Here is a 26,669-nt window from a genome sequence, read left to right on the forward strand (position 1 = left end):
CGGTCCCCTAAAACGGTATGAATGAGGGTTCTAGCCAACATTGTCTAAGGTCATCGTCCGACTTTTTCTAACATTTCTCGTTAATATTTCCTTTGAGGAAAGCTCTCGGCTAACCGAGACCACCCTTCCGTAGGATAGACACATTGGTCACATCCACCACGTTTCCCTCGGGGGTTGTTTTAGTTATCTAATTACCTACCACATTATGTTTGACACATAAAAGTAGCTTCCTTAATTAACCCATTAATCACATGTTCTTTTACGTAATTTTAGAGCACAGACACGAAGATAAGATAACAAAATCAAACACTTCCTTAACTTATCTTCAGATTAATGTTTGTCTCCTGCCCATATAGGAGAATTAAGTGTCCCTTTCTGCCTCTACAGAAAAATCCTTCCGTACCTCGAAAATAAAAACCCGAAGGTTTATCCTACCAAGATTCTGCCTTGTAACTAGTATCAAGGCCTCGAGATCCCATCTCGAGTCACGTAGAACACTTGTGTAGGGTCCGGAGGCATTGGGATTTACATCCAGAGCCCCCCCTGGCACCCAAGCATCCTCCTACACCAAGTAATTTCCATGGAGAGACCTCTCGCGGCGGGTTCGGTCCACATTCCCGGCGCGGATTCATAACCCCCTTGGTTAGGGTTTGGCGGTTCGCGGGGGGTAGCTAGCGCCATCCTTCCTTATCTATCCCTTTAGGAAATCATCCACAACTGAAGCAACCAGCCCAATAGCATTTACTAGGGAAAACATCCCTTTTGTTCCCATGACAATTTATCCTTATAGTTCCCGCCATGAAATATAATCACTTGGATATTCATCCAAAACCACAACCAATCCTTAAGTATCCTTTCGGAAATAATCAAGCTGAAACAACCAGCCTAACATCCTTTAACTAGGAAAACATCCTTTCCTAATCCAACAAGTAACCACTCTGCCTAGCAATCACTTTTTCCATCTTTAACAAGATCGACCTTCGTTAATACCATTTCAATAGTTCTAAGCAACATGCTTAGCATAAATCAACTACCCTAAAGTTCGATCTCCCCCTTGAGTTAGGGCTTCGCAAGGTCAATTTAACAAATTCCTTCTAGATCCTTTAAATGATCTAAGTGATTTCACCTTGACCTTTATTAATCATGGCTACCTATTTAGGGTAGAAGATCAACCCATCCTAAGCCCTTTAATGGTGAATACATGCAATTCTACCTCTATTTCAGAATTCAAGATGCGTGAGAAGAATCTAAATCTTGGTACAACCTGGATATGAGCTATAGTTGTTGGAGGGTTGGTGGTATTCATGTCTCCGCTTGCATTGGATATGTTCCTAGCTCCGTTTGCAACTTCAGCACTTGTGCTCCTTGTAACTCGTCTCTTAGGTACCATCCTTGTGTGTTTTTGGTCTTGCAACCCTTGAGGTAAATCGACCGCTCTTGCCCTGGCAGAAGGAAGTGGTACGCGGGTTCACAAGGAGTCTAAGGCCAAACAATGTGACTTCAACATGCATAACTCTTCTTCTTCTTTCACCCTCTCCCCAATTTGTTTTCCATCTATCTCGCCCTCTCCATCTCATAGTCTTCTCTCCCTCTCTCTTTCTCTCTTGCTCTCCCTATATCCTCCCCTAATTATCTTTCACTTCTCTCTATCCCTCTTCTTCTTCTTCTTCTTCTTCTTCTTCTTTTCCTCTCTCTTCCTCTTCTTCTCCTCCTTTCTCCTCTTCTCTTTCTTCTTCTCCTCTCTCTCTCTCTCTTCTTCTTCTTCTTCTTCTTCTCTCCCTCTTCTTCTCCTTCTTTCTCTCCCTTCCTCTTCTTCTCCTTCTTCTTCTCCTCTCTCTCTCTCTCTTCTTCTTCTTCTCTCCCTCTTCTTCTCCTTCTTTCTCTCCCTTCCTCTTCTTCTCCTCTCTCTCTCCCTCTTCTTCTCCTTCTTCCTCTCCCTTCCTCTTCTCTCTCTCCCTCTTCTTTTCCTTCTTCTTCTCCTTCTCTCTCACTCATCCTCTTCTTCTTGACGATGGTGATGGGGGCTGCGCTGAAGTCCCTGAACCAGGGGTTGCGCTTGTGATCACCGAGGGGGGGGAGATGTGGGGTTGCGGGTTGACACGAAGGGGGGGAGGGCTTATTGCCTGCTGCGAGCTGGAGGGGGGCGCACTGTGTCTAGGCGGAGGGGGGAGGGCTACCGGTGCTGACATACGACCAGGGGGCGCCTTTATAAGGTGAGGAGGGGGAGGCTATATGCCAGATGGAGGGGTGGGCAGCCATGCCACCCCCCACATGGCTACCATGGGGAGGGGGGAAACCATTGGGGAGGGGCCACATGGCTCCCTCTCCCATGCACATTCACACACACACACACACACACACACACACACACATCTCTCTCTCTCTCTCTCTCTCTCTCTCTCTCTCCTCGCCATGCACACGACAGGGGGAGAGAGAGGGAGAGAAAAAAAAATTACCTTAATTTAAAAAAAAAAACCTTTAAGGGGGGGGGGGGGGTTTCTTATGGGGGAAGGCACGGGGGAAACATCGGGGGATGTTACATAGAAGGCCAATATGATGATACTTGGGTCGTGATGGAGGATGATGAATAGGCAAGTCAAAAGAAAAGCAATTAGAAACTTTATTAATAAAATTTTGCTACCTTATGGTTAACTTAGACTTAGCAGCTTCCACTTCATTAATTAATATGAGAAAAGCTTTAGATTGTTTTCAAATGGCATGCTTCGCTTGAGTGTGACTAATTAATGAGTATAACTTAGTGTCTGTTAGTCCTTCAAAAAAAAAACCTTCATGTTGAATATGCATTAAATGTGTGTCATAATCGATATTAGGATTAAATTGATGCCACCAAGGCATACCTAAAATTATATTGACAGATTGTAACCCTACTACTAAATTTTTTTATTTTTCTCTATAAGGTCTAATGTAAATTTCTAATCTATGTACTTCTTTAGTTCTGTTATATTATTGTCCTAAAAATGCAGCCTTGATTTTATAAGTGGACATAACATTTTTAAGTTGTAAAATTTTTACTATCTTTTCTGAAACAAAGTCATATTTACTTTTATCATCCTACAAAACAATCATTTCATTATTATGGATTGTGCAACTCATTTTCAATAAAGCATAGATAGATATTTTACCAACAATTTTGTCAGTATTGTTAGAGTTTTCTTGCATAAATGTGGCTTCATCAAAATCAGGCATTGGTTTGAGATATTTAGATGCTTTATCACCTTCGAGAGAATTTAAATGTGTAGTAGGCTTTTTCCAATCATGAGTGTCTCCCATAGGACAACAACTCACAATATGGCCAGAGCTTTTATATTTATAACAAATTACATTCTTGGAATTGGTATTTGAGACACTTGGATTAACATTTTTAGGTTCAAATGACTTAGGTAGATTAGAAGGCATATAAGAAATCTTCGGATTAGAATTTGAAGTAGGCTAGCTTATAATATGATAAAAATCTTACATCCAAGGTCGAAAATTAGGACGATTCTTTCTGAATTGAAAGTTGAAAGCATGAAAATAATCAAAATGAGAGTAGTTGTTACCCATATTATTTCCCATGGAAGTTGGAAGTTGCCACCGATCTTTACTTTATTTGTTTTCGGCTTCATGCGCCAAAGAGATAGCCTCATCCAATGTTGGGTTTAAACATGTTAACTTCAGCTTAGAAAAATAGAAGAAGGTCGGACATTTACTTCATTTTAAAAGTCAATTCGGCTATAGGCTCAACCATTTGCAATTGAAGCAAAGTCTTCCAGAATCTTTTAGTGTACTAAGGAATGGTCTCTCACTCTACATGTCCCATTGTTGTTGCATGTGAAGCTCAAATTGGGCAGAAAGAAAATTGACAAGAACCTTCTTACGAAATGCTTTCCATGTAAGAGGACGATCAGTGCTCTTGCGTGTGACATCCCACCATAAAGAAGATTTATCGATAAAATAATGTGAAGCACACTTGATTTTATCATTTTAAACATAACTTTTATTATCAAAATATGAGTTGAATTGACTTAGCCAAGAGACAACCTTACGACTACCATCATGCGTATTGAAGTGAAAGACATGTTTGCTTATATTTGCCTCTTTGGGAATGGATTGATCTTCAAGGGTGGCATTGATGGTATTGACCACAGCGTCGTCGAATTTTGGGGATAAAGGATGCTTGAGAGATTGTAGCTCTTGATCCAGCCTATATTGGAACTCTTCTTCTAGTTGCATGGCCAATAAATCCTTGCATTGCTCCATGGTTGATTTAGGAAGCAACAATGTAGAATCAAAATTTGCAGTGCTAGATGGTCCTTCATCAGATATGATGATTTTGTAGACGACTTGATGAAGATATCCGAATAATAAAGACATCTTGTAATTAAAAGACACTTTACCCATGGCAATAAAATTTTGGTGTGTAAGCACCAAAATAAAGAGTGGCTTCTTGACAAAATGATGAGATGGAATAGGCAAGAAATACCAAAAAAATTTATGGTATGTTAATGAAGTTTCTCATTTCTCTAAGAGTGACCACACAGGAATCCCCTCTTAAAATCTAAAAGTCAATAGTGATTTGAACTAATTAGAGAAGTTAGTAGAGGCAACTTGGTGTAGGAGAGGATCAAGTTGATTAAGTAGGCAACGACTAAGCAAGACTTTAGGCCTTATTAAAAAGCTTGACTTTAAAGGACAAGAATATTGCATCGATTTGATTTGCGATGGCCAAAAAATGCCCAATCACTTTTTTCTCAAAAGAGTTTGAGTTCACTGAATAGATGGCTGCAATCAATTGCACAACTCATAATTGCTGAGAGCCATAAAATATTTCTAAAATATCTTCAATATATATCCTAGAATCTCAAATATTAATAAATATTTACAAAGGGAATGTATGCACGCCTTAGAATAAACGATGGTGCATCTATTTGAACAATTTAATGAAGAAGTCTATGGAATAAATTGCACTTGCCATATGTTTCCAATTCATCTTATTATACATATCAATTTGCCAAAAATACGAAAAAGAATGTTAGAAAAATTAATGTAACTGAATAAATGCAACTAGCCATAATAAAGAAAATAATAATTGAAATTCCACTAAATAATCAAATCATGTAGGCATTAGCACTTGAGGTATGAATATTGTGGTATCACCCACATACGGCTTCACCCACGTTCACACCTACAAGTCTCACGCTCGGAAAGGATAGGTGCCCCCATTAATCTTCCGCCCAAGATGAAAGCAAATTCGTTCTTAGGAACATGCCCCATGTTAATGGAGAACTATTCGAGGCATTTATCCCGTGATGTGCACACAAGGGAGAACCATTGAAGATGTTCATCCCCTCATGTAGGTGCCATTTAGCAACAATGAGACTAGTTAAGGTTAAAAGTAATGAGGTATCAAGGTTTGATATTCCAATTGTTCTCTCTACTATACTTGTTTAAATAGGTGCATTGAATGACTAATAATAGATGTAAAGTCTTGCATATGCATAATGACAACTTGTGCATATATAGTGACATGTCAATATACCAACCAATTATGACTTCCTCAAATCCCACAAAAGTGTTTATTATTCATTATAATAAACCATACAAATATAACTTGTCATTTAAGTGCAATAATTTAGCCCCAAACCCTAAACCCTAAACCCTGAACCTTGTAAACATAGAAGTCCTCATTATTCGTAAATTTAGCCACTCAAACATGTGGTGTTTATAAATATTTACAAAGGGGATGTATGCACGCCTTAGAATAAATGACAGTGTGTCTATTTAAATAATTTAATGAAGAAGTATATGGAATAAATTTCACTTGCCATATGTATCCAGTTCATGTTACTCTACACATGAATTTGCCAAAAATACGAAAAAACATGTTAGAAAAATTAATGCAACCGAATAAATGTAGCTAGCCATAATAAAGAAAATAATCATTGAAATTCCATTAAATAATCAAATTATGTAGACGTTAGCACTTGAGGTATGAATATTGTGGTATCACCCACGTACGGATTCACCCACGTTCACACCTATAAGTCTCACACTCGGAAAGGATATGTGCCCCCATTAATCTTCCGCCCAAGATGAAAACAAATTTATTCTTAGGAATGTGCCCCATGTTAATGGAGAACTATTCAAGGCATTTATCCCATGATGTGCACACAAGGGAGAACCATTGAAGACGATCATCCCCTCGTGTAGGTGCCACCTGGCAACAATGAGACTAGTTAATGTTAAAAGTAATGAGGTATCAAGGTTTGATGTTCCAATTGTGCTCTCTACTATACTTGTTTAAATAAGTGCATTGAACGACTAATAATAGATGTAAAGTCTTGCATATGCATATGACAACTTGTGCATATATAGTGACATGTCAATATACCAACCAATTATGACCCTCAAATCACACAAAAGTGTTTATTATTCATAATAATAAACAATACAAATATAACCTATCTTTTAAGTGTAATAATTTAGAGTGAACCTTGTAAACATAGAAGTCCTCATTATTCATAAAATTGGCCACTCAAACATGTGGTGTTTATGCTATACTATATCTTCATGATCTCACTAGTGACAAGAATGGCCAAGGGAACTTGGATTCTATGCACATCATTGGCTCATTAAAGACTCTATAATCACTTTAACTATGATTTGTTATCCAAATTTCTCCTCTTATAATTTAGAATATGCATATAGGAAATGCCTCCAAATACTTTCAAACGAGAGACATTGGGATTGATAAAACGAGAGACATTGGGATTGATACCTGAAAATGCATCCTCTTGAGTGAGCTTATTGAGGGCTTGTATGAAACTTTTATTCATCAAATAGACTGAGTGAGATGTTAAGTGCTTCACTCCAATATACCTTTGGAAGATTTGATTCCTTGGGCATGGCTCTTGCCTTACCACTCTATTCTTACTCTTTTCCACTCCATTTTTTTGTGATGTGTAGGCGCATGTACATTGCATTGTGGCTCTCTGTACCTTTAATTTGATATGAGGAATTTGATAAATCTTCCACATTCCTTCTACACAATAGTTTTGAGTTGCTTAATATAGGAAATTCTTTAGATTTATTTTTAAAGAAATATAACCATACCTTCATTGACATGCTATCCACAAATGTCATGAAATAGTGAGCTCCTCCAAGAGATGTATTTTAGCTTGGTTCCAAAAGATCACTATATATGAGCACCAATGGCTACCTTGCACTATAAGTACTCTTGTTGAATATGGTTCTTTGTTGCTTGCCAGATTGGCAAGATGGACATGGGTGTAGTTCCTTATTGAACTAAAAAGATGATATAAATTCCAAAATTCATTCCTCCTTCAAGCGTTTGATGCTATGATGGTTGATGTGACCTAGTCTCTTATGCTAGATAGTAAGAGAGTTTGATGAAGCACAAAATGAAAATTTACCATGATGAGAGTATGTAGTTTCATCTTGGAAAGCCTTCTATTCCTTTTTATATGGGAAAAATGACATTTCCTTTATCATTTCTATACAATATGACCCCAATTGAAATCGGACTTTTAGTTATACCAAGGAGAATAAGAACGTTGGACAAGTCATTTACTTCACTTGTTGACATTATTCATGTGATTGTACCTTTCCCTTGCATAGGATATTGAGAAACATCTCCACTGAGGACTAAACTATCTCCTAGGTTGGGCTAAGCTCTTTTGATCTAATCAAGATGACGAATCATATGGTTGGATGTAGTTGACTCAAGATACCACTTGTCTTCCAATTCTTCTTGAAGATGAGCCATGTAAGTAGACAATAAAGCTTCCTTGTGTTGATTTGAACTTGAAGATGCATAACTGGATACCTCAATGTTGGCTGATCCATGCAGGACTTAGGGTTTTCCATTGGTGGTTGTGTTCCTTCAACAATCTCTTTACCAATTTCCAGGGATACCATAAATATAATAGTTACTAGGTATTCTTCCATTGACTCTTTTTATTGGACCTTGATGGTTGCCTCTTACTCTTGATGGTTTTGATTTGAATTTGATGAATTCATAATCCTAGAGTTGATGTGATGATGATTGTCTCTTCCGTACCCTCCACCTCTTGAGGTAAGAGTCTCTATGCATAACAAGGGCTGATTGTTGTGGCTTAAGCTTGATAGATATTCCACAAATACTCTAAGTCTCTCTTATTCTTGAACTAGAAGTGAGCTAAGATTTTCTAAATGATGGAAACTTCTCTCTTGCTATAAGAGTAGTGACAAAGTGCTTATAATCCTTTTCAATCCCTTTAAGGTTAGCTTGAATCATGTCTTCATCATTAAATTCCTCTCCCTTTGCTATAAGTTCATACTGTATGTTTTCAAGCTTAACCAAGTACTCATGCACACTTTCATTTGAGCTTTTAAGAGTGCATTGAGCTTGGACTTCAAATACATGACCCAAATGATACCTTTACCTCGAAACCTTTTTCCAAGATGCCCCAACCTTCCTTTGCTAATGTAGCACTCCTTATGTATCCTACCAAGTGGCCTATGACATTGATGTTGATGAAGCCTTGAGCTTGAATGATTCTTTTGTTCCAATTATTCCTTTGGTCTCCATAGGTTGGTCTTTGCTATTTATCTCTTGGAATCACCCACATCTTCTTGATTATTAGTAGAGTTTGCATTTTGAACTTCCAAGATACATAGTTGTTTTGGTTCAGCTTGCTCTCATCACCAAGAAGGGTTATTTCACTTGGAGTCATTTTTTGTGATAGTATACTAGATACTCTCTCCTCTTGGGTAGAATTCTCACATTCAAATAATGCAGGTAACTTAGAGGGCCAAGGCTAGAACATTTCTCTTGCTATTTCCTCATGTAAACTTTCTCTAATCATGTTTGAAACATGTGCTTATATAGAGCAGTATGCTTTGTTCAATGTGATAGTGTACTTTTTTAGTATTGTGAAATACTTTCCACTTTGCATCCCTGGGGGTCCACTAGGGTTTACCGTATGGTACCACATGAGTGTAAGGGAGGGGGGTTATTTAAGGGAAGGAAGGTACATGTTATAAGGTAAGGTCCCATAAATAGGGGGTAGATAAGGGGTATTTTCATATATTTCTTGCATGCAGGTGACGTCTCCTTATTACTACTAGTGAATCCCCTGTGCTTTGCATAGAGTGCTTTAAAATGCTACATATAAACACTTCATATAGTGATGATAGTAAAATGAATCAAGATAATCAAAAAGTAATATTTCAAGGCTTAATCAATATCACATGCATAATGATCAAATAAAAAAAACTTGATTAATGTCTTATGGCAACAACAAATACATCAAGATAAGAGTTTACAGAGATATTGATGAATCAATAGGAGAATGAGCTCTATCCTTGAATCTAAAATACTAGGCCAAGCCAAAAGCCCAAGTTTTCGCCTAAGTATAACTTCAAAGGAATTATTGGTAATCCTCATTACAAGCCTAACTCTCATTAGTCATTTCAATCCCTATTCATCTCAAGAAATCCTCACTATTGTCTCATATGTAATGTTTGCAAACAACAAGGTCATATAGAAAAGGACTATCATAAAAAATAGATTCAAAAAACATCACTCAAAGGGGTAAGCTCATTTTGTTAGCATTGGCAATTATGATACAGAAGATCAACTAGAAACTATCATTAGCCTAGCCACAAGTGTTTGGGTACCTCATTCAAACTCCAAAGAAGAATATATTGGGTTCCTAAACTCTAGAGCTACTCACCATATGACTTTTCATAAAGAATGGTTGGTCAATTTCAAAGAGATATCCACTCCACTCAATGTTACAATGGGGGACAACAACATTTACAAGCTCAAGGCTATGGCACCATTCAGGTGGAGCTTTCTTCCAATCACGTAATCAAGGTACATGAAGTCTACTATATTCCCAATCTCAAGAAAAATCTTTTAAGTCCACCTTCCCTCTCTTAACTTCCATTTTGTCAAGATTGTGCCCTCAGCAATGCCAGAAATCTTCCTTACTCCAAATTCTACTCCATTACAACTCAACCCCTTCAATTAGTACACTCTGATATTTGTGGTCCCATCAATTGTGTAACTCTCACTGGAGCAAAATATTTCATGGTACTCATTGATGATTACTCTAGATATAATGCGGTATATTTTCTCACAAGGACATCACAAGTATTTTCCAAGTTCTAAGAATGCAAGAAAGTAGTTGAAAATAAGCATGAATTATGACTCAAAGCTTTTTTGATAGACAATGGAGGAGAATACACATTAAATGAGTCCAAAGACCATTGTAAAGCTTTTGGTATTCAACATGAGCTTACCATACTATATCATCTGCAAAAAAATGGAGTTTCTCAATGTAAAAATCATACTCTACTAAATGTTGCAAGAGCTATGCTGTCACTAGCTCATCTTGGAAAAGAATATTGGGAGGAAGCAATTGCTATAGCAACTTATCTTCAAAAGAGGTTGTACTCTACCACTCTACACAATGACACTCCCTATGAACTATGATTTGGCCACCCTCCTAACCTATCACATTTAAAGGTATTTGGATGCATTACCTTTCTTGCCAATATAAATCACAAGTCCAAATTCTCTCCCTGAGCCACTACACAACGTATCTTTACAGGATATGGTGAGCCCTATGGTCATAAAGCTTATTTTATGATCCACACAAGAAGGCCTTCCTTTATGGTGTGTCATATTTAATGAAGTTAATCCCTTTCCTGTATGTTCCACCATCACACAAAATCAATCCCTGGCCCTTTATCTAGTTGCCCCATTTTCCACCACATCTTTGCATTCATCATCAAGCAATTCTCCTGTCATGCCCAGTATATCCACCACCACAAAATCATCTCTTTCTATTTCTTCCCATGGATGTGCTTGAGTATGCACCTCTCCCTTATCCCATCATAAAGCTTCCTCATCACTTGCCAAATGTGGACAAGCCCTAAATCCAACAATAATTAATTGCTCTACCTTAGCCAAATATTTCCAAGTACCCTCCAGCTCACGACTACATCAAAACAATGACCATCTGGTGCCATTCCTTGCACAAGAGTCAGGTCCAATCACACTTGCTCTAGCTTGTGACACAACTACGATTACAACACAACACTCCACACTATCACAATAGCCCACCGTAGATTCTAGTAAGCAGGATATGACACCAACTCAATCATGTCAACTTTCCACATAGGTAACCAGTAGTATCACTCCTAATCTAGCTCTTGTTAAAGCAACCATTTAAGCTTCTCATCCATCTAAATCCCCAAATACAAGCTCTCCAACTACCTCTTCACAATTATATAGTAGCCCCATGCTACCATCATTACATCTTCAAAAGCCCAAACTACTATAGCAAAACTAGCATATTTCAATCCACTCACAGTTACCTCTTTTCTCAAAAATCTTCTCCCTCCTTAATCATGAATGTCTAGGTTTCTATCTGGCTAGAGCGCAAGGACTCCTTGGCTTGGCATTACAACTTGTTGATCATTGAGTGCATGGCTAGGATTGGATACATATTTCTTTAGTAGGCTAGCAAGAAATACATTGTGAACTTTTACATTCTCCGGGAGTTGGAGTTTGTAGGCATTGGACCCTAGGCACTTGAGGATCCTGTAGGTCCCGCAATACCTTGGACTCTCCCAATGATAAGAAGCTCTTATTGGGTCATACATGAATAAAAACCAAATCTCCTTCTTTGAAGAGCCACTCTTGTCTATTTAGATCTACATAGGTTTTCTACTTATCCTTGGTGGCTCTAATGTCTTATCTGATGGCCTTGACCTGCTCATCCATTTCCTCTAGCATTTTCTTGGAAGCTTCTACTCTTAAGGTAGGATTTGAAAAATTCAATGGAGTACGATAGTCATGCCCATACAATGCTTGAAAAGGTGTCATTTGAATGCTTTGCTGGTAAGAAGCATTATAGGCAAACTCTACTAATGGTAGATATTGGATCCACTTATTGGGTTCATGGTAGCAATATGCTCTAAGAATATCTTCAATGACTTGGTTAACTCTCTCTGTTTGGCCATCAATTTGAGGGTGATAGGCTATATTGAATAGAGTTGAGTACCAATGGCCTCAAATATCCCTCTCTAGAAGTGAGATGTGAAGAGAGAGTCACAGTCACTAATGATCCATTTGGGCAACCCATGGAGTCTGAATATCTCCTTAATGAATAATATGGCAATATCTGAAGCTTTATAGTATGAGATGTGCAACCTTGGTGAGAATATCTACTATAATTACAATTTAATTGTATTCTCCTTGAACTGAAGATAACCCAACAACAAAGTCCATGCTAATAAATTCCCACTTCATTTTAGGAATGTCAAGAGGTCGCAGCTTCCTATGCATCTTGACATGCTCTGCCTTAATGCAGTGGTAAGACAAAAATTCCGTGACATATTTGAGTACATATCCCTTAAGTTTTTCCCAATGGTAGCTCTTCCTGACCACATTGAGGGCTTAACATATCTAGGGTGACCTGAAAAGGGGGAGTCATGTGCTTCCCAGAGTATTCCCTATTTTGAGTTTCTTGCTTGAGGGAATGCATAATCTTGTCCTAAAATAGGCAAGTCCCCCATTGACAGAGAATTCTTGATACTTGATCTTAAGTCTGGGGTTTTGGTCATTTTTCAAAATCCATTTATCATCTTTAGATATTTTGGGTCATGACTAGCTTCCTCCTTTAGCTAATTCAAGGATAGGGTTACTAGGCATTGACACCATAGTTGCTAATGATTCCACCATTGAAGGTTCCTCCATAATAAGAGAGTTGAGAAATGCCTTGCGACTTAAGGAATCAATGAACACTTTCTCTTTATCAGGCCTATACCTAATCTCAAAGTCATATTCTTGCAGAACCTCAATCCAATGATGTTGCCTCATATTGAGGTTAGCTTGGGTGAAGATCCATTTGAGGCTCTTTTGGTCCATGACCAAAGAGAACTTGTTGCCAAGCAAATAGTGTCGCCAAAGTTTGAGAGTATGAATAACTATTAACAACTCTAGGTCATGAGTAGCATAATTCTTTTCATGGCTTTTAGATTCCTTGAAGAATATGCTATAGGATGACCTTCTTGTATTAGTACACAGCCTAGTGCAAGTGAGCTAGCATATGTGACAGCTTCGAATTCCTTGCTCAAGTTAGGGAGTTTCAGAATTGGTATTGTCACTAAGCTATGCTTGAGTTGATCAAAGCTTGATTGTTCGATGGGCGTCCACTCTATGGCAACTTTCTTTTTTAATAGATTTGTGAGGGGTGCTGCAATTAAGGCATAGTCCTTAACAAAGATCTTGTACCATCCTGTTAGGCCAAGAAAACTACGCACTTCTGTGACAGTGGTTGGTGGAGGCCACTCTTGGATATCCTTAACCTTTGTAGGGTCTACATAGATTCCTTCTTCTGACACAATAAACCCAAGATATTTGATTTGTCTCTTGAGGAAGGCACACTTTTTCTTCTTGGCATAGAGCTTGTGTGTCCTCATGGTCTCAAGGACGATGCGAACTTGGGGTTCATGATCCTCCTCTTCCTTGGAATAAACCATGATGTCATTAAAGAAGACAAGTACAAAATCATTGAGATATGGTCTAAAAATGTCTTGCATTAGCCTATTAAATGACCATATCTAGTATTGAATGCCATCTTATGAATATCCTCACCCTTGACATGGATCTGGTAGTATCCAGACCTCAAGTCAATTTTGGAGAATATTTTTGCTCCCTGGATCGATCAAGTAACTCATATATCCTTGGGATAGGATACTTATTTTTTATGGTTACGTGGTTTAGGCCTCTATAATCGATGCAAAGGCGGTGTACCGTACTTCTTCTTCTAGAACAAGACTAGAGCCCCCCAAGGAGAACTACTGAGGTGTATGTACCCTTGATCTAATAGCTATTTGAGTTGTTCTTTTAACTCAATAACTTCAGGGATGGACATCTTGTAGGGAATTTTTGCAACTGGTGCAATACCTGACATCAACTTAATCTCATGATCCACTTCCCTAGGTGGTGCTAATTCTATCAGTTCTTTCGAGAATACATCCGCGTACTCATTTAGCCATAACGGTTCTTCATTGGAGTCCTCTACCTGTTCCAACTTGTTTAGCTTGATCAGATAGACAAGTAATCATTTTCTTATTCCTTGAGCTATCCTTGTTGCCTTGGCTAGCTGAATCTTTGGTTTACCAGCTTCTCCTTGAGTTGTAACTAACTCATCTTTAGGATTCCAAAAGGAAACTTGGCCCTTTCCACAATGGATGTGAGCATCGTTGGGGACTAGCCAATAAATCCATCCCGAGCAGGCACTCATGGACTCCTAAATTCATTTCCCTAAACTTAACAGATGTGGGCTCTTTTTCGAGTAGAAATTCCACCTTAGCAATTTGTCTAGTGCAAGTAATTTCTCACCCATTTGCTAATTTGACAAGAAAGGTAGGTGCATCTATAGTGGCTATTCCTAACCTTCTTGCACAAGCTGGTGAAATGAAGGAATGAGTATTGCCACAGTTAATCAATGTTTTGAATTTCTTACCTTGCTAATCCGATGGAGTTTGGATCACCGAAAATTGGCGATTTGGCCCCTTTTTATGGAGAGTGGCATGAATGAATGCCCTCTCAATCTTAGCTTCCATGGACGGGTCTTCTTCTTCATTGATTTCCTTAGTGGTAACGTTGGAAGCTTTTGCCCTTCCCATTGCTACACGACTGCGGCAACGGGTAACCCTGGCTTGCCCACTGAATTTTCCTTGATGACTGTCTTCGCCAAGTTTGGGACATTCTCTTTTGAAGATCCCTAATACACTTCGTATGAAGGGTAATATTCATGGGAAGGATGTGTTCATCCTAATAGATAGTGGCGGTACACATAGTTTTGTAAATAAGTCCATTATGGACAAGTTGAATTGTCTTCCCATTGACTTACAACAGCCCATAAGTGTTCAAGTGGCTAATGGTAAAGAAGAAATCAGCACTCAAATATGCCCACAGGTTTTGTTACAGTTGGTGGAAATTTATGAAGCAAAAGTAAACCTGATAACCTTGGAAATGGGGCCCATAGATATTCTACTCGGTTGTGATTGGTTGATGACATTAGGCAAAATCACTATGGATTTCTCATAGCTATATACGGGGTTTATCTTTGATGGACAACTCATCCATTTACAAGGAATTCCTAGTAGATCAAATTTTCAGCTTATCACCATTCAACAACTCAAAAAGGAGTACAAGAGACACTCACATATATTTGTCTTACACTTGAATAAAGAGATTGAAGATCAGTCCACAAATTTAGCAAGTCACCCAGTCTTGAAAGCTCTTTTTGAGGAGTATAGGGATTTGTTTAAGATGCCTACTTCATTGCCTCCTAAGAGAGCAGTAGATCATCCCATTGATTTGGAGCCCAATCAGAGCTATTCAATAAGCCACCCTAAAGATTATCCAAGTGTAAGTGGGAAAAAGTAGCCAAGAAAATCAAGGAGCTTCTTGAAATGGGATTCATTGAACCTAGTCTTGTTAGTTAAAAAGAAAGATGGATCTTTTAGGATGTGTATTGACTATCAAAATCTTAACAAGATCACAGTGAAGAACATGTACCCAAAACCAATTATTGATGTTGTTGGTGAGCTCAAGGGGGCTAGATTCTTTACAAAGATTGACTTGAGGTTAAGGTATCATTAGATGTATGTAAGAGGGTGATGAAATCAAGGTTGCTTTTAGGACTAATCAACACCTCTACCATTTTCTAGTGATGCCATTTGGGCTTACAAATGCTCCAGTTACCTTCCAAAGTCTGATGAACAAGATTTTCAAGCCTTTCCTCTTTTATTCTAGTATGCCTGGATTTTTTAAAGGAGTTTACAATACAGAGTGACGCTAGTGGCTGAGGCATTGGGGTTGTCTTGCCACAATAGCATGAATTGATTGCCTTTGAAAGCCATGGCTATAAATGTTTATGACCAAGATATGTTGGCTATCTTGCATACAATAAAGAAATGGCACCATTATTTGTATGGCAGCCTCTTCAAAGTTCATAGTGATCATAAGATCCTTAAGTATTTTCTCACTTAGTCCAATCTTACTCCTAAGCAGCATATGTGGGTAGCTACACTGCAAAATTATGATTTTGACATCACTCATACGAGGGGCAAAGACAATGTAGTGGATGATTCTCTTTCTTGTATGTGGGCCTACAAGGTTTTAGCAATGACTGAGCTACAAAATGATTGGATTGAGGAATTACAGGAAGCTTATCTTTTTTATGAAGAGCTTAGCCATAACTTTCAGAAATTATAGTAAGGTCTCATGGAAGATAACTTGCATTATCAGCATCAAAATGGCCTAATTTGGTTAAATGGCAAGATTGTCATTCCCTCTACTTCTTCTTTTACATGGAAAATTATGGAGGAGTTGCATTCTTCAAGTTTTCAAAACCTGTGATAGGATCAACAAAAGCTTATATTGTAAAGGACTATGGAAAGATGTCAAATACTTTGTCATGAAGTGCATGCCTTGTTAGCAGAATAATGAAAACACCTGTGACCCAAGTGGTTTGTTGTAGCTATTATTCATTCCTACAAGAAAATGGATGCACATTACCACGGACTTCATTTCTAGCTTGCTTACTACCAAAAAGAGATGGAATAGTATATATGTGGTGGTGGATAGGCTCACCAAGGCAGCCCATTTCATTCCAACCAAGACCCAGTTTACTACTTCTCAAGTGGCCAGTCAATTCATGGAGCTCGTTTTTAGATTACATGGATTACCGTAGGTGATTGTTCATGATAGAGATTCAAATTTCATGAGTAACTTTTGGCACAAGTGGTATTCACATCCGTGGGCACTAAATTGGCTCCTTCTACGGCCTATCACACTCAAATTAATGGATAGATAGCAAGGGTAAATAAGTGGTTGGAGACTTATCTTTGCCATTTTTGTTATGATGTCTAGAATTCATAGGATTATTGGTTACACTGGTTGAGTTTGCCTACAATAGCTCCACTCATACTAGCATTGGAGTTTCACTCTTTAAGGCTATGTATGGATATAAGGTGCCCTTACCCACAATCATCTTTAATGAAAGAATCAATTCTCATGGGAAAGAAGAGTTGGAAAGAATGTAGACCCTTCTTTAGCAGTGTAAGATGAATCTTAGGAAAGCCCAACACCAAATGAAGATGTATGCAAATGAAAAGAGGCAACCTTTAGAGTTCCAAGAAGGAGAATTGGTTTTGTTGAAGGTGCCCAAGTCTTGGCATTCTACTTTGAAAGATGGATCTAGTAGCAACCTTGCTCATAGATTTTATGGCCTCTACCGGATCCTAAAGTGCATCAGAGACTTTTCCTATAGATTGGAGCTACCCTCTTCCACTAAGATTCATAATGTATTCCATGTTAGTCATCTCAAGCCTTTCTATGGTAATCCTATTGATACAATTGATAAGCTGCCACGTATTGATGAAGAAGGCTAAGAAGGCCTGATTATATTAGATGAGTTTCCTTACCTAAGGGACACATTGGCGCGGCTGAAGCTTACTGACTATGGAGCTAGTTATGGTGCAAACACTCAGAACAAACTATTTTAAAACAATTTTTATTCTGCCTAATTTTAATATTTATGCCACCTACATAGGGTCAAAGTACTCTTCAAGAGCTATGACATGTGGCATGCTTCGTTTGGATACTTCTACCTGAAGTTATGGCAGATTTGGTTCAGCAATGTTTGTTTATATAGCAAGCTGTCTACTTCATTTTGAGCTTACTTATCAATTGAAGACTTTTAGGCTTCAAGTACTTTTGAAGCATTCTTGATCATGTATACAGCTGAGGCCTACTTCCATTCCTTCATTTCAGTCCATATGTCTTTCATCTTTCATTCATTTTTCCATTTGTAAAGCTGAAAACAAAGTAGTACTTTGTTCTATCCATCCTTTGCCAATCTTTGTAAGTTTGTTTTTGAGGGAAAAAACCCTTGGGATGGAATGGATTATAAGAAGGTGGGAAGAACAAGGATTTAGTGTTTAAATAATAGTGATACCATGTCACACTGACATAGGTATAAAACGAGGGGACATGTAAATTTTCTCATCTTTTAACACATTAATACATTACTGTCCTTCTGCTCATTACCTTGCTCTCAACTTCAATGGCTTCTTCCTCTTTTTTTTCTTCCTCTCTCCTCGTCACTCTCTTTCTCTCACTTTTGCACTTCATCATCTCTCTCTTTTGTAGTCTTCTCTCTCCTCTTTCTCTCTCTCCATCTCACTTCTTGACAAAAAGACATAGAGTTGTTGTTTTGACTTCATAATTTATATTGCCTATAATGAGAGCTTTAGGAATGCTAAAATCAATTCTAAAATCATATTTTCATGTTAGGAATATAACAAGGAATGAGAATGGATGTTTCTATGCACAAGATGTTTACAAGTGATTTAAAAAAATTTCTCTTATGGTTATGGTTGCTTTTGTATTCTGGTGTGATGGATTATATTTTTTTATAGATCTATGCTTATGATAGCTACACAAAGTAATGGATCCTATACTCTTGCAAGAGGTAGGTGTTTTTACTTTTTGGATCGAGTACCTAATAGGGTCAAAGGCCAAGTGGTAATTACCATTGTTATGTAGGATGCTATGGAGGCTCACAAAATCTTAGTGGGGATTTGAGCCACATAATTTCAAGTTTTCTATAGAAGGAGAATGGTCATATATATCCTAAGATTGTAGTTGGAAGGTGCCATCTAGGCATATGGTCTAAAAAGGTCCCTTCCACATGTTTATAGAAGGAGTATGGTCACATATATCCCAATCTTGTGGTGTTCGAAGGTCCAATCTACGTGAGATGGTTGTCTTCTCTTGGAGAAGAGACGAATTATGCACCACTTTATGGAGTGATGGTTTTGTATATCTTATGATGAATTGAAATGAAGCTTCTTCTTTTTTTAGGCTAAAGGCTATGTTAATGAGCTCCAGTGTTTTCCAAGAGGATAACAAAAGAAAACCATTTTTATATCTCAAATAGTGTGGTAGCATGCTCTAATTAATTAGATAACTAAAACAAAATCAACCAAGAAAGGTGAGAGACCTCATTATTGATAACCAAATGCTTATGGCAAGTTGGACTTAATAAGTTGGGTAGCTTTCCTAAACACTAGATAGATATGTTAGAATGTGACCTCTAAATTTCGTCAAATAATTATTGGGGCTTAACAATATTTTAGGGGATTGGTATGAGACTAGGCCTTACAGGAAAAGGGGTTGATGTTCTATTCCCCCTTTTTTCCAAATCTCATTGAGCCAAGTGTAGTGTTTACCCTACTCTTGCCTTTGATTGGTAGCAAAGTGATATTTCATAGAGGTGGGTGTTACACTACTATTAGGGGTGACCTGACTACGCTTGCTCTATGAAGTAGATTGGAGATTCCCATGCCTAACTAAGTCGATTTTTTCTAAGGGAAGATTGGATAGTGATGTGCATGGAATTAAGTTTTAGTCGACCACTAGAAAACTCCTATATGGGCTTACTAGAGGAAGAACATCACACTTCTTGAGAGAATTCCCTTAATCTTACTCTGCTTGCAATTGGTCAAGTTGCATCCCTTGTAGATTAAGTAGTTGCTCCAATTCTTTCAACAAAACCTTAACTGTCGGTATTTCTATTTCTATAGGAAGTAAAGCATTCTTCCCATAAATCAAATGATATGGATAGATTTGAATCCCTTTCTTTATAGTAACATTGTAAGCCCATTGAACTCCTAGAGTCCTATAATCCCATAAAAATCCTTGAAGGTCTAGATCCCAATTTGTTTTGTAGGCCTTCATGATACCATTATGTTGACGTACCATAGGGTAGTGTATCCATGTTTTGTGCCAAATTTACCATAGATGAACTTAGAAACTTCTTTCTCATTGACTTGTTGAATAGCATAAGCCTTTGCCCACTTTCATAAATATTCTACTACAATCAAAACATAGCTATTGTGGCCATTTGTATGAAATGATGAATAGCCTAGGATACTTTGCTAGCATCCTTTGAAAAGCTTTGTATTTGACAAAAGACAAGTTAACAAGTAGCATTTTTGAAACATGTGTAATATTTCCACACAATAAAAGTTAGTTGGTTAGTTCAAAAGTTAGTTAGTTAATTAATAAGTTAGTAAGATTACTAACTAAAGACTAACTAAGGTAAAAACTAACTAACATTAATTATTAATAATTTTTATTTAATTTAAAATATTTTATTTAGAAAAATCAAGAGTTGTAAATTCAATATTTTTTTCGAATTGGCAAGGACCGTGGCCATCCTTCACGTAAATTACAACGTGAACGAAACTTATGAGTTATATTAATCACTAGGATAATGTGTATAGTTTGGATGGTCTAAAAATATTAGACTTTTGGACAAGACTAGAATATTTTAGATATTTTAGAGATTATCTTAATTTTTTTTAAAAAAAAGAGAGATATGGAGATTTCTAGAACTAGATGTCATTTAAAAGAAAAAAACAAGTGATGTGTTAGTTAGTTTGAAGATTTTATAAAAAGAAAAATAAAGAAAAGTGACTGGCAAAATCGCGCGCGCCGCGATCGCAGTTTACAGGTAGTAGACAGCACTTCGAACAGAGAAAAGAAGAAGGAGTGAACTGAGAGCTTTCTAACCAAGTGTTTTGGAGTTTTACCCCCCTTTCGGAGCCAATGGAACCATCAGATTTATGATCTGAGCATCAGATCACTGATCTTTCCAAGATCCCCCTCCACAAAGAGCTCCACTTCTCAACCACAAGCCCTCTTCCCCAATTCACTATAAATATGAGGCATGGGAGAGGCATAAGGGACATAAGGAGACCCCGAGAGGCTGCGAGAGAGAAGAAGAGAGAATGAAGAATACTCCTTCAAGAGGCTGCGAGAAGCTAGAGAGAGAGAGAGAGAGAGAGAGAGAGAGAGAGAGAAAGAGAAAGAGGAAGAGAGTTAGCTCAAATCCCTTGTCTCGATCTTTAACTAAGCCATATTCTCTACCCTCTCTCATCTAAAATCTATCCCACCTTCCCTATCTCTCAAACTCCTCGTGGACGATGGCTCCAAAGCGACGAAGTGGAAAAACCATGGAAATCAACGCAACTGGTCAAGCAACGGGTATTGCCAATGATACGGGAGTGCCCGAGGTTGCGGGAATTGCCACCACAATTGGAACATCGGGTGTGGCTAATGCGAGCGCGAGTAAAGATGAAGTTCTTAATATCGTCATGCCGCCAAACCAGGTTATTCATTACTAGATTATCAATTTTACAATATAAGATAAATTACATAGGATATTAGCTTTCATATTCTTCGCTTACATATTAAATTGATAACTCATCTAGAAAGACATATTAGTTCAAGCATAAAACGATTAATCACTATGATTTCTAGCTAGAATAGTTGGGATACTAAGGCATAGAATCATGATAGAATTAATTGCCAAAGGTTATTGTACATATGTCTTTATGCGCATTCAATATAGTTATGATAAAATGCGACAAGGTTAAGAATTGATTAGTGAAGGTTATAGAAACTGGTTATCTATTTAGGAATCCTAAAGATCATCTCGTTGAGTTTATTGACACAATATATTCCCTTAACAGATTTTGCTTATGTTAGATAAGTGAATCCAAATGGAAAACTCATGCCCTGCTTAACATGTTTTAAGAGGTGTACTCAACACTTCTTTATGGGGAGAAGAATCCTCATTAGAATGAAAGGTTACCTTAGGATAAGGTCTACCTTGGCTATGTGAAACTGTGATTTACATGTTGGGATGATTGTCATTGCACTATTTGATACATATTTGAAAGGACTGTTTGTGTTTGCTAGAATCTAGATTTTTGATTGAAATTATTGCCAACAAAATAAAAGGAAGGATCGCGCTAGGCTACCCCCAAGCTAGCGGCGAGACCCTACTCCAAGGGGGTCATGATTATCGCTACGAGAGGCTTGGACCGGATCCGTAGGCGAAAGGTCTATCAGTAGGGATAGTCTCGGGCAGTAGGAATTGTAGGTGCCAGAGGGGGCTCTGGCTGTAAATCCTGCATTGTTCCAAGAATCTGACGAGCCCCTTCATGACCCAGGATGGGATCCTGGAACCCTAAATACTAGTTATGAGGGTGGAAACTTGGTGGACAGAATGTCCTTATGGAATTCTGTGTATCTTCCGCTGGGACGGAATGATGGAAATTGTAATAGACTTCCAATATAATAAAGAAGTTTGCTTTACTGTTCGAATTGTATGCGTGTTAGTGAGATAAATTATGTGAAGGAACGTGTGACTAAATGGACTAATTAAGGAAGCTGGTTGTATATGTTCCAATAAACGTGTTGTAGGTAATTAAAAAACTAAAGATGACCCATCATCAGAGGAAAGTGGGTGGGCGTAACCCCCGACGGGTCCGTCTAATGGTAGGGTGGTCCCGGTTAGCTAGGAGCTTTTCTACATCGGATATAGAAATAGGAAGACGATAAATTGACCAAGTAGTCATTAGGTAGAACCGACTTGCATTGTTTTAGGGGACCGGAATGGGATTTTGCTTTATGGGTAGGAGGGTTGACGTACCACACTCCCCTCCGTCTCCCATTCTCTTTGAACCAAGTGCAATGGCAAGTCCGCTTCAGATCGAGTAATCCTCTAAAAAGTGGAACTCGAAATTACTGACGCTAGCTGGCTGCTAGGAGACCCATCCGATTTTAGGAACCCAAGTCTTCAGGTCGATCCTAGTGGGTTCGGCCAGAACTCTCCCGTTGCGAAGTAGACTCGGTAGGGCCTAAGTGACAATCTCGTGATGTTCCAAGGGAGCACCGAGCGGCATCATTTATGGAAAAACCTACTGATGGACTACTAAAAGGTGTGCCGTGGATTGGGACTAGCGGACACCTCATAGTTGGTATCAGAGCCCACGTTAGTATAGATTACGACGTAAGCTTAAGAAAAAATACTATTTTTTCTAAGCATAGCCTAGGACATGTTTTCTTCTCTTTATTAACGTATGTTTTTTGAATTATGGCAGAGTAATGAATCTTGGAACCGATTCTTGATCTTTCAAGTAATGTTTATGTCAGCTATGCATTCATCCAGTTTTTCCTGGAGAATTCAGATGATGCGAGTACTAGATGAGTTGTACAACCCGTCGCCTCTATATCGTGAAAGACGGTGGATGATTAGTGGAGGATATTGCTATATTGATGCAAGCCGCCTAGCTTATCTTCAAAATAATTTGAAAAGGGTAAAATGGATGGAAGATCTTAAAGTTGTTAAGATCTATCTATTTCATGAGGCCACTGTAAACTCAACCCTGTATACTAGAGGCAAGAAGATCAAACTAAACCAATATATCTATGGGGAAGTTATGAAGATCCTTCCGGCTGACAGAATAAAAGTCATAGGTCGCTCTAGCCGCCGCAACTACAAAAAAGACGGATTTCCTGAACTCCCTCAAAAATATAGATTCCTAGATATTTACTCTCCGAATCCAAGTTACTTCATAAAGGATGAATCAGAGTGTCATACTTAGATTGTAGTAGGGAATCCTTTCCTGAGAGAAAATAAGATGAGCCTACGAGCCATCTGAATAATGTATTTCCTTCCATCTGATTACCTTGTACATCCGTTGTAATAAAAGATTGATTGATACTTTATCAATCAAAGAAATAATGCAATCTTATTTTTTTTGTCTTGAAACCTCTGAAATTGCAATTTAACTTTAGCATGGGAAGAGAGTTGATTTGAGAGTTGTTTCAATAAACTAAGCAAGAGATATTTTGAGTACTGAACTCTATTATTGACGCTACATAGAATTGTAAAATTTAACTTACGAATTACTAAAAATTTCCCAGAATCTCGCACCCACAACAATTCCCAACGAAGCTCAAGAGAAAAGAAATATTTTGAAGCAAGTCAAACCTCCAGAGTTTGATGGGAAAGGCGAAAATGTGGAAGCTGATGCAGAAATTTGGATCGAATCGATGGAAGATTATTTTACTGCTGTTGAAACTATCCCAGCCAACCAAGCCATGATAGCTAAGCTAAAATTAATTGGCGAAGCTCGACTTTGGTGGAAGCACTGGTGCCGAGATCAAGGTGTCCCTGAAAATACCATTACTTGGGACTTGCTGAAAGAAGCTGTAAGAGGAAGGTATTTACCTCCAGCTTATCGCACCCAAAAGATGAACGAGTTCTTCAATTTGAAGCAAATGGGACTGACCTTGGAAGCATACTACTCCAAGTTTGTTTCTCTTCTTAAATATGCACCCCCCATGGATACTATTCAACAAGTGTCCAAGTTTTGCAATGGGCTAAATTATCCTCTGAACACTCGTTTAGAATCAATGCGCCCCATAGACCTCCAGGATGCTTTGATTCGAGCTGCTCCTATTATGCGGGAAGTACAATCAAAGCCTAATAACAATAAGTTCTGGAGCTACAATAACCAGAACAAAGGAGGATTCAAAGGTCAAGCAAAAAGAACCCAAGGACAATTTTTCCAAGGACAAAAGAAGAAGGCAAAATCCAATGCAGTTGGAAATTTTGTTTCTACCCAGGGAAACAGGGATGGTCTTAGGTGCTTCCACTATAATGAGATAGGACATTTCAGAAGAGATTGTCCAAAGCTTGGTAGAAACCATCACCAAGGCCAATTTCGAGGTCAAGGCAGAGCTGCCCAAGGTCGTGGTCATGTAGCTATGGCAAGAGGAAGAACGTCAAATATTACCCTAAGAGAGACTAATAAGGAGGAAGACCCTACTATGGAAGAAGACATTGAAAGAGCAAGTGTTCATGCTGCATTCCACAGGAAAGGACCAAATCGTCAATATTCGGTAATATAGACACCGGCTAGTTACCAAGGTAAATCATTTAAAGTTTTGATTGACTGTGGAAGTACACACTCATTTATTTCACCCAAGTGTGCTAAGAAGATAGATATAGATACTGTAAATGCATCAAAGCTGCTTGTGGAATTAGCAAATGGAAAGGAAGTACTTTCTACATAGCAAACTGCCAAGGTAGAGTTTAATCTAGGGGAAAACCTTTCAAGTATGAGGTTCAGGGTAATGAACCTAGGAGCCTATGAATGTTTACTAGGAATGGATTGGCTGATTCCCAATGATGCTCATATCCATTGTGGAAAAGGTCAAGTCACATTTCAGGATTTGAATGGTGAAATAGCAACTACACAAGGTGAAACAGGGAAACCTAAAGTTCAATTGGCAAAAACTTCTCGAATTGTGAAAGGCTTGAAGAAAGGATTACCTATTTACTTGATCAAGCTTAACAAGATAAATCAAGATGATCATGCAGAAGAAGAACCATCCTGGTTAAAAGAGTATGCTGACATATTTCCTGAAGAGCTAATTGAGTTACCTCCGGAAAGAGAAGTTGATATGAGATCAAACTTGTTCCAAGAGCCGCTCCAATGGCAAAAAAACCTTACAAAATGTCTATTCCTGAAGCCATCGAACTAAAAGAGCAACTCAAGCAACTGCTAGAACAAGGGTATATCCGGCCAAGTAATTCACCATGGGGAGCCCCAGTATTATTCCAAAAGAAGAAAGATGGAACTCTCCGTCTTTGTATCGACTACCGAGGGCTAAACCAGGTGACAGTAAAGAATAAGTACCCAATCCCAAGGATTGATGAGCTTCTTGATCGTCTACAAGGAGCAAAGATCTTTTCTAAGATTGATCTTCGGTCAGGATATTACCAGATTAGAGTCAAGAATGAAGATATTCCAAAGACCGCCTTCAACATAAGATACGGCCATTTCGAATTCATTGTGATGTCATTTGGATTGACAAATGCTCCAGCTACCTTCAACATGTTAATGCAGGACATTTTTAGACCCCACCTTGATGACTTTGTCCTTGTATTCTTCGATGACGTCCTAACTTATTCTAAGGAGGAAGAGGATCATGAACCACATCTTCTCATTGTCCTAGAGACAATGAGAACACACAAGTTGTATGCCAAGAAGAAGAAGTGTGCATTCTTCAAAAGAAAGATTGAATACTTGGGATTCATAGTGTCTATTGAGGGTATATCAGTAGATCCTGCCAAGGTCAAGGATGTTCAAGATTGGCCACCCCGAACCACTATCAAGGAAGTGAAAAGTTTCCTTGGCCTAATAGGATGGTATAGGGTATTCATCAGAAACTATGCTCAAATTGCAGCACCTCTTACAAATTTACTTAAGAAGCAAGTTGCCATTAATTGGATGCCAATCGAACAATCTAGCTTTGAGCAACTAAAGCATAGTATGGTAACTGCTTCTATCTTAAGGCTACCTGACTTAAGCAAGGAATTTGAAGTTGTCACAGATGCCAGCTCTCTTGCATTGGGATGTGTACTAATGCAGGAAGGACATCCTATAGCTTACTCTTCAAGAAAATTGAAAATCCATGAGCAGAAATATGCTACTCATGACCTGGAGTTATTAGCTGTGATTCATGCTCTCAAATTATGGAGACATTACTTGCTTGGAAATAAGTTTTCCTTAGTCACAGATCATAAAAGTCTTAAGTGGATTTTTACTCAGCCTGATCTTAATATGAGGCAACGACGTTGGATCGAGGTTCTACAAGAATATGACTTTGAAATTAAGTTCAGACCCAGTAAAGAAAATGTAGTAGCAGA

The sequence above is a fragment of the Lygodium microphyllum genome, chromosome 25 (genome assembly GCF_053477565.2).
Source record: "Lygodium microphyllum isolate KBCC chromosome 25, Lygodium_microphyllum_v1.1.10, whole genome shotgun sequence".
Classification (NCBI taxonomy): domain Eukaryota; kingdom Viridiplantae; phylum Streptophyta; class Polypodiopsida; order Schizaeales; family Lygodiaceae; genus Lygodium; species Lygodium microphyllum.